The following is a 10,241-nucleotide window of genomic DNA, read 5'->3' as shown; positions in this document are numbered from 1 at the left end:
AGTCATCAAAGGTACCAGGACTATAAAGTAATACGCCAGACGCGCGTTTCGTCTACATAAGACTCATCAATGAAGCTCAGATCAAACAAGTACAAAGTTGAAGAGCATTGAGGACCCAAAATTCCTAAATGTTGTAAAGCCAAATACGGCTAAGGTAATCTATTCCGGATCCTGGGGAAAAAAAATTCCTTAGTTTTTCGAAAATTTTAAAGCTTTGTCAAAAGGAAATTTATCATAATGACTATATAATTGATATTCATGTCTACACCGAAGTGCTGTCTACTGGGCTGGTGACACCCTCGGGGACGAACGTCCACTAGCAGTTGCATCGAGCCAGCGGTGTAAATAGTTATCAAAGGTATCAGGATTATAATTTAATACGCCAGACGCGCGTTTCGTCTACATAAGACTCATCAGTGAAGCTCAGATCCAAAAAAGTTATTAATCCAAACAAGTACAAAGTTGAAGAGCACAGAAGACTAAGTTTATGATGTTTGTATGCATTGGTTCAAGAATTGGAAGAACATTATTTTTCACCGGTCACTCGTTTCTTATGACTTTAAATGTGAAGGATTCCAACAGCTACCCATTTCTATTAAAACATTTTAATCAGCCTGACCACTATATTGACAATTAAAATCAGGATTTTAGATAAAATATATCAACAAATAACCCCATTTTGAGCATACCATATCGTCTACAAGCTGAAGACTTTAAAATAAGATAGTTGGGACCAGTCATTCTCTATGGATGCAATGACAAAATTGATAGTATAGGTATTTTGTCTAATACCAGGTGTAGTACTATCAATGAATTCAATTAGTCATCAAAGGTACCAGGACTATAAAGTAATACGCCAGACGCGCGTTTCGTCTACATAAGACTCAGCAATGAAGCTCAGATCAAACAAGTACAAAGTTGAAGAGCATTGAGGACCCAAAATTCCTAAAAGTTATAAAGCCAAATACGGCTAAGGTAATCTATTCCGGATCCTGGGAAAAAAAAAATTCCTTAGTTTTTCGAAAATTTTAAAGCTTTGTCAAAAGGAAATTTATCATAATGACTATATAATTGATATTCATGTCTACACCGAAGTGCTGTCTACTGGGCTGGTGACACCCTCGGGGACGAACGTCCACTAGCAGTTGCATCGAGCCAGCGGTGTAAATAGTTATCAAAGGTATCAGGATTATAATTTAATACGCCAGACGCGCGTTTCGTCTACATAAGACTCATCAGTGAAGCTCAGATCCAAAAAAGTTATTAATCCAAACAAGTACAAAGTTGAAGAGCATTGAGGACCCAAAATTTTAAAAAGGTTGTGCCAAATACGGTTTAGGCAATTTATTCCTGGGATAAAAAAAAAATGCTTAGTTGTAAGAAAAATTTGAAGTTTTGTCAACAGAAAAATTATTAAATGACCACATAATTGATATTTATGTCGACACCGAAATGCTGACTACTGGGCTGGTGATACCCTCGGGAACGAAACGTCCAGCAACAGTGGCATCGATCCAGTGGTGTAAATAGTTATCAAAGTTATAGTTATAAAGTATTTAACATTTCAGAAATTGAAGTCATGGCCACAGAAATTAAAACCAACTGCTTTTAGGAATTCACAATATCCGACCTAAATTATACTTCATTCCATTATATAAACTTTTTTTTTTACAAAAGCCCCCACATAGCTTCCTTAATTGATTCTAATTCTGTTTTGTAAAGATTAATTGAATATTAGCAATATATTTCCAGACCTATGTACAAAAAACTATGCCTAATTGTTTCGAAATATAGCTACACATGTAATATCCTATACTTACTCCAAGTATATGGCATTTAAGAATAACAACCAACCGATGGTTTTATAGGCCTTTAACCTTAAAAATTTGCTCTCAACGACCTCCGGATGGGTTCCTCGTGTGCATCGTCAAAGTGCAATTATTGCTCAGCTGGTCATGTTATTACTGTTGACCATATGAGCATAACCGCTGAACAACAAAGAGGGTGCTTTGCCAAAGGACTAAAATATAGAATTCCTCAGCCCATCAACTGGAAAAAGGACTTCGTGTTAATGATTGATGTAGTTGAGAACTATTAAAGAAATTGGATAAAGAGCGACCCAGACGAACAAGAACGGGAAACGTTTTTCTGAATGGATCAACACTATATTGCATTCAGAAGCGCATGTGTTCTATGAGCACATTGGTTTTTAACTCATACAGGAACCGGGAGGGTTTTTGTGCTTTCATCTCTTTGTATGACAAATAAGTCGTTGATCAAGCAGCTAAGGCCGCCAATAATATTACCTCCGTATGTAAAGAAAGATCATTGGCAATGTCTCACAAGAAAGTGTGAAAAAAAACAGCACAACTGGTGATCCTACATATTCTTTAACATCATTAACAAGGGGTGAAAATTTACGTAATAACCATTCTCTCCTTCTTTTCTTTTTCGTTTTTTGGTATCGCATCCAAGAAAACAAAGACCAATCTTCCTGCACTATACTGGAATCCAGATCTTCAAAAACAACTATGTATAAAGAACACACATAGCTGAACCATCATTATGTTCGACTCGTCATCCTTCTAAAGTGCTGACTTCTATTCGTTCGATAGTGAAAGATGGCCTTCAAAAAGTATTGTGATGAGATTTATTAAACCAGCGGTGTCAATCAGATGTTGGTTCTCAAAATTGTAAAAGAACTGCTGCAAAATCTTAGAGCACAATCTCTAAAGTTTTGCATTAACATAAACATAAATCATGGGGGTTATGATAATTCATGTTTTGCGAAGAACAACACTTATTCTATCAAAATATACATCGAATATGATGTTATCACAATGCTGGAGTTTTCAATCGATAAAATGATTGCTGCGTTTGGCGGATTGATATTTCAACAGAAAGTTGGTATTCAAATAAGAATTTGTTATGTATCTCTTCTGGTCGAAGATGTCATTCAAGTCAGGAATAGCACAGATGTTAATCATTCGTTTAATGTGTTTGAACTTACTATTTTTGCCATTTGATAAGGGACTTTACGTTTTAAATTTTCCTCGGATTAAATTTTTCAGAACCTTTACAAAAATACTGAACTCCGCAGAAAATTCAAAGCAGAAAGTCCCTAATCAAAGGACAATATCAAACGCTCAAAGGTCTTAAACGAATGGATTACAACTGCCATATTTCTGACTTGGAACAGGCATTTTCGTATGTAGAAAAAATGGTGTATTAAACCTGGTGTAATAGCTAGCTAAACCTCTCAATGGGATAACAGTTGCATAACATTCTATTATTAGATGGAGAGTTGTCTCATTGGCACTCACATTACATCTTCCTATATCTATTATATTGACAAGATGTGTAAACAAACCAAACTGACAAGATAGGTAAAAATGTTACAAATAGGGGTACAGCAGTCATCATTGTGACAAAAACATAAAAATAAAGCACCTTGAGAAATTCTTTAATTTTCATTTTAGATATATTGATGATGTCCTATAACTGAATAACCATTTTTTCAGACAACCCTTGAATCTCATATCGTTCATAGAACTTGAAATTAAGGATACAACTGATACTAGAAGTACTGCTTCATATCTTGATCTTTTCCTCAATATTGACAAAAATGAACGACTTAACACTAAAATCAACTTCCTAATTATCAGTTTTCCATTTCTGAGCAGTACCATACCGTCTCATGGTGTTTAAATATTTCAATTGAAACGTACTTCAAGTACAAGATTGTGCTCCTTACACAGAAACTGTTATAATAAATTATCAAAGCCAAACAAGTACAAAGTTGAAGAGCATTTAGGACCTGAAATTCCAAAACGTTGTGCCAAACTCGGCTAAGGTAATCCATTCCTGGGATAAGAACATCCTTAGTTTTTTGACAATTCAAATTTTGTAACAGGAAATTTATGCAAATGACCATGTACCACATCTTCTTTTTTCATATGTAGTTGATATAAATGTCAACACCGAAGTGCTGACTCCTGGGCTGGTGATACCATCGAGAACGAAACATCCACCAGCAGTGGCATCGACCCAGTGGTGTAAATAGTTATCAAAGGTACAATGATTATAGTTTAATACGTCAGACGCGCGTTTCGTCTACATAAGACTCATCAATGACGCTCAGACCAACAAAGTTATAAAGCCAAACTTGTACAAAGTTGAAGAGCATTGAGGACCCGAAATTCCAAAAAGTTGTGCCAAAAACGGCTAAGGTAATCTATTCCTGGGATAAAAAAGTCTTTGTTTTTTCGAAAAAACAAGGTTATGAGGAGTAAATATTAAAAATTGACACTACGTTAATCCATGGACACCATCACGAGTTGGCTGATCTTTACAATATGTCTGAATCTAAACTAACTGAAATTATCACCACAATTTAGATTATGGTAAACATCTATGTCGTCTGTCTAACAAACGTGACCTTTTCTCGGACATTACTGTTTTGTCGCGTGTGAATTCGCATTTCTTACGCTGTGTCTCTGTATTTATCCATCCAACATTCATGTATTTAGTTTTGATGTTTCGTTAGCTGATTCGGTTGAAATTTGTGTTATGACTTATCATTTGTGTTTTGACTTGTGTATTTCCGGTTCATTTCAAATATGTCTTCTTTGTCATGGTAGTCGATTTTATTTCAATTTACTATGGATGAAGAATTATGTTACTCTAAATAATTTTATTTACAATAGATTTTTATGACCGTTATAAAAATGATAATTATTTTTACTTGTATTGTGAAAAAAAAATATCCTTAATCTCGTCCTATATATTTTTTGTGAACTTCAAGATTATATCAAAGTCCCAAAGATACGTCTCTGTTTTGGTGAACTGGCGCTGTCGTCCATATCTGTTGTTATTCGTCAGTTTACATGTAACTTACTTTTACTATTTCTATTTATGTATTTCTCTGTCCCGGTTGTTTGTTTTGTATTTTTTTTCAAGTATTGTGTCGTGTTAGCGATAATTTTAAATTTTGTCATATAAGCGGAATGTTTGGCTCGCTATAACACCTGGTTCAAGCCAACATTTTCCTAAAATGTCATGTACAAAGTAAAGAATATGGCAGATGTTATCAAATAGCTCGTTTCTATGGATGTTGGCGTTTAGTTTTGTTGCAGGTTAGTCAAGCAACAATCACGTTTAATTGTCATTTTTTAAAATTGTGCTGTCAAAGTTTACGGGAACTTATGTGATATATCGCAATAGCGGACACATTTGCATACAAGTATAAATACGTCTATTACAAATTTAATCCCAATTTCATATTCAATGTTAAGATGTTAACCTGTGACGTCACTTTTTGAGGCGTTGATACATTTGTGTGACGCACCGTTCATGATTGTATTGTAGTTTACACAATATTTATTTCATTTGCATTTATTTGTACTGCATTCATGTCCCGAAATGTTGTTATTTTAGCAGTATTTTTAACATCAATATATAAGCAGGAGGTTTAACTAGCAATTGAACCAGTTTGAGCCAACCATTTGTTTTTATAATTCCATGTACCTAGTCAGAATGTGGACGTTGCTAACTTATAGATCGTTTCTCTGTTTATTAGCGCTTGTTTTTGTTCAGTGGTTATGTTGTTTCGTTGATTTCCTCTTAGAATTTACATATTTTCCTTTGGTTTTAGTTTGTAATTTGTTTTCTCTTATATTACTTTTGCTTTTAAAGGTCATAAATTCCGATGCGCAATTGATATACACCTAAATAACTAACCCATGAAATTTTAAAATATGTTACAAAAAAGAATTTGATATGGTTAGAAAAGGTTTATAATTCGTGATCATTATATAGTTGTTAAACGCAAACGATGCGGACTAGGTGTGAGTTTTATTTACGTTTGGTGTAGTAATATAGAATTAATAACATACCAGAGTTAATATTTCCTTATTCTGTCAAACGATGCAAACAAATTTCAATGTTAAACTAGAGTTTATTAAAACTATGTCACAGTGTTATTGATAACCAATTTTTAATTAAAAACTCACCTCTTAAGATTTATTCGCTAAATGATTCTTATGAGCAGCAGCTTGTGCATATTTTACATCATTATATATAGTATTTATGAACAGTTTTAACAAAAGATGTAGTTAAAACAATGCTAAACAAAGCTAAAATTTTATTGAGCTTCTATTTTGTGATTTCATGGACAGAAGGTAAGGAGCCTTGTTAGAATAGAAAGGTTTTGTCTTTTAATAATATTATATAATAATCAACTGTGTGATTTAACTGTCAATGAGACCACTGTCCATGGGATATTGAAGACAACAATCAACAGCAACCACTAGGATACTATATTTCTAGCTTTGGGGATGCTTTTTAAAGACCAAAAAATAGAACTGACACTTCAATACGAGTGATATTTTCTTAAAAAATATGTGTGAATAAACTCATCATATATGCCAAGATATGCCAGGATATGAATATATTTCATGATTCTAAAAACAAAATAGGATGAAAAAAATAAAGTCACCGACTCAGTTTAATGTATTCCTTAAAAGGGACATTGTTACATTGTAATACAAATAATCAAATATATGTCAAACATACAAGTATTATATTTATTTTAAACATTTGAATTATTTTACTTCAGTATACACACGTAAGAGATTACTCCTTGTGAGTTTTTTTTTATATACATCTAATACTTACAATGAACGCTGTCCTTATTTGTATCTGGTCACCCTATTAACTGATTCTCAAATCATACTTAAACCAAAACATTTGCTCTGAAGTCTTTTGTTCACTAAGTGGACACTGTTTTCCTATGCTTCTCTTCAACAAGTACTCTGCTGGAAAATAAATAAAGGCAACAGTGGTATACCGCTGTTCAATAGTAATCAATCGGTTAACCTAAAACTAATCCGGGTTGCAAACTAAAACCGACGGAAACGTATTAACTGTACGAGTGAGTAAAACAACGACACAACAGAAACACTGAACTGTAACTTAAACAAACGCCAAAATTCATAGAAACGAACTGTTGGATGACAACAGTTACTTACTGTTACCATTACATGGTATATAACATTTTATTTTAAAACGATAGGTTGGACCTGGTTTAAGCTAGCCAAACCTCCTCTTATATGACAATGTTAGAAATACCACTAAAATGACAACATAACAAGTTCCTGACAGGTATACACAAAAAATAAACACAAGAACACGAACGAGAAATACATAACATATGTAGTATAAAGTACATACTACCGCTCGTTTATCCCGATCGGACTTTTGTTTTTGGTTATTTGGCTTTAAAACATCATAAAAGAGCATGCTTTTATGTAATTATGTCAAAAAGGATTTTATGACTTCTTGTATCTAATTGTCAAAAATTATGATGACATAAATTGAAACAATACAAAAAATTATTTCAATACTCATTAGAGAATTTTGTTATAGCTATCGTACGATTGATATAGCAAGACATCAGGTTTACAAATAGTTGTTAACTTAGCCTAACTAAATCAAATAGCATGTGGTAACGTTAACATAAGATAAAGTGAATTTTATCTAGTATATGCAATCCAATTTATTTGATGTAGATTTGGTAAAAAAAAGAAGTCGACTTTATATTGTATGTTTGCGGTTAAACCGAATTAGATCACATAAATGTTCATAACAGTTTATAGAAAAAAAACTTCGAAATAGAAAAAGTCCGCACATACCTATTTTAGTTTAACCAGTTGTTTATAGGTTTCCTGAATTTGAAAATATTTTTTAGTAATTCTTTAATAATCAATGCTAATTTGAAAAATAAATACAACATGTAAAGCAGTATTAAATCGTCATTATTCACTTGTTAAATTTCAGTAATACTCCTGATCATTTTTCTTATCGTTATGTTTGTATATCAAGCTATAAGTTCTCTCTTTAAAATAAAATAATTCTAATATGGTTTCTCATCCAAAGATTACGCTTACTATAAAATAGGGGCAAAAGATACCAGAGGGACAGTCAAACTCATAGATTGAAAATAAACTGACAACGCCATGGCTAATAAATAAAAAGACAAACAGACAAATAATAGTACAGAAGATACAACAGAGAAAATAAAGACTAAGCAACTCGAATCCCACCAAAACTGTGGGTGATCTCAGGTGCTCCGGAAGGGTTAGCAGATCCTGTTTCACATGTATTAATATGCAATGTTTGTGTTTGGTTTTTTTAGTTGACGTTTCGATGATCCTATATACAAGTATTGTGACAAGCACAAAGTTGTCTGCCACGTCACGTCATATTAGTGTTTGAAGGTTTTTTTTCTTTTCTTTCGTGTATCGGTCGGAGGGGTTAAGCCTGTTTCGACTGATTTTATAGTTTGTTTTTATGTTGTGTTGTAACACATCAGTGTGAGGTTATGGTATGGTTAAGAAGTCACAAACATGCTTTAACCCGCCCATTTCTGTATGCACTGTCCCAAGCCAGGAGTCTGTATTTTGTCATTTGATTGGTTCATATCTCAAATATTTTTTGTTCGTTAATTGTTTTATAAAAAAAGAATGCCGTTTGTTTTCTCCATTGATTGTTTCATATTTTTCATGTCGGGGCCTTTTATAGCCGACTATACTGTTAGGGTTGTCTTATTGTTGAATGTTGTATATTCCAGTTTAACTGCTTACATCCAATTTATTGGTCTCATTTGCAATCATATCTCATCTTGTTATTTAAATAAGCAACACAAATTTGACAAAACTTTTACCGAGCTTGATCATTAATATAGAGAGTTACTCAAATAGATATCATTCATAACATCGTTTTTAGTCATCAATGAAAAAAATTATTTTTTATTAGAATCAGAATAATACTAACCCTTTGTAACTTGTATCTTTGAAGATTATAATTATACTCCAGCTGAATTTAGAATGTAAAACAACAAATAGCATGAATGTAAAATGTTCTTAACAACAATAAAAAAAAAAAAACAACATCAAGTGATATTTTAACTCTTGGATTTTAACTCTAAGAATTTGACTAATGACATCATCTATGAAATAATTAAAATTTGTGATTATTTCATATCAGCGATCAGGATCACGGAACTTGCTACTGTCTTTATTCTATACTCGTGTAATAATAGTTTAGGAATATGACAGTTGTTCTATATTCGTTTGATGTGTTTAAGCTTTTGAGTTTGCAATCTGATTAGGGACTTTCCTTTTTTTTAATTTTCCTATTGTCCTGTATTTTTGTGATTTTACTTTTCCAAGGTAGCCGTTTCACTCATACTTTGTTATATTAAAAGGAAGTATACAGTTTAATTGTACCTCTGTACACCATGCAATTCTTAGGTTGCTTGATACAAAACAAATAAAAGATTACAACAAAGATATTCTAAATGATTCTGGTTGATGCCGAAAAGGGTTAGAACTAATATACACTGCAAGTTTAGGAAACTGTAAACATGTTACGAACAAACCTGTTATATGGACTCATATAAATGGACCTAAAATATTTCGGCAAATCATGTTCACCTAAAAACAACACTAAAGCTCTAAACTGTATGACAGTCGCATACATATCCATTATATTGTCATCAATGTATACAATACAAACAGACATAACAGGTAAAAATGTACTTGTATTTGTCTGTTTGTCTTTTTTAATTGATCGCCAAGTCGTTGTCAATTCATTTTCGATGTATACATTTGAGTTTGAATATTACTCTCGTATCTTTTGGCCCTCGTTTGCTTACTATTTGGGCCATAGAAATCTGAAAGTTTTAACTGTTATACCATTTTGAAGAAAAACATAAGTAACGGTGTTTTCAGTTAAACAAGGTTTTCAGCAATTGCATCATTCGAGATGTATTTGTGGCCATATAAATGAAGGTGAATTTTAAAGTGGTTTTTTTTTTTTTGGGGGGGGGGGGGGGGGGGGGGTTGTCTTTTCAAAAACATTTCTGGAAATTTTTCCAGTGGATCAACGAATGGAAATATTTTTGTCTGAAATGATACCTATGTATAAAATACATTCATTATCACTGAACTAGTATATATATTTGATTAGGGGCCAGCTGACGGACGCCTCCGGGTGCGGGAATTTCTCGCTGCATTGAAGACCTGTTAGTGACCTTCTGTTGTGTCTTTTCTATGGTCGGGTTGTTGTCTCTTTGACACATTCCCCATTTCTATTCTTAATTTTATTAACGATTGAGTTATGAACCAACTATATCAAAGAGGGCCGTGGTGTAGTGGTTACTGGATAGGACTACTAACACA

The sequence above is a fragment of the Mytilus edulis genome, chromosome 5 (genome assembly GCF_963676685.1).
Source record: "Mytilus edulis chromosome 5, xbMytEdul2.2, whole genome shotgun sequence".
Taxonomy (NCBI): domain Eukaryota; kingdom Metazoa; phylum Mollusca; class Bivalvia; order Mytilida; family Mytilidae; genus Mytilus; species Mytilus edulis.
This window is presented reverse-complemented; position numbering follows the sequence as displayed.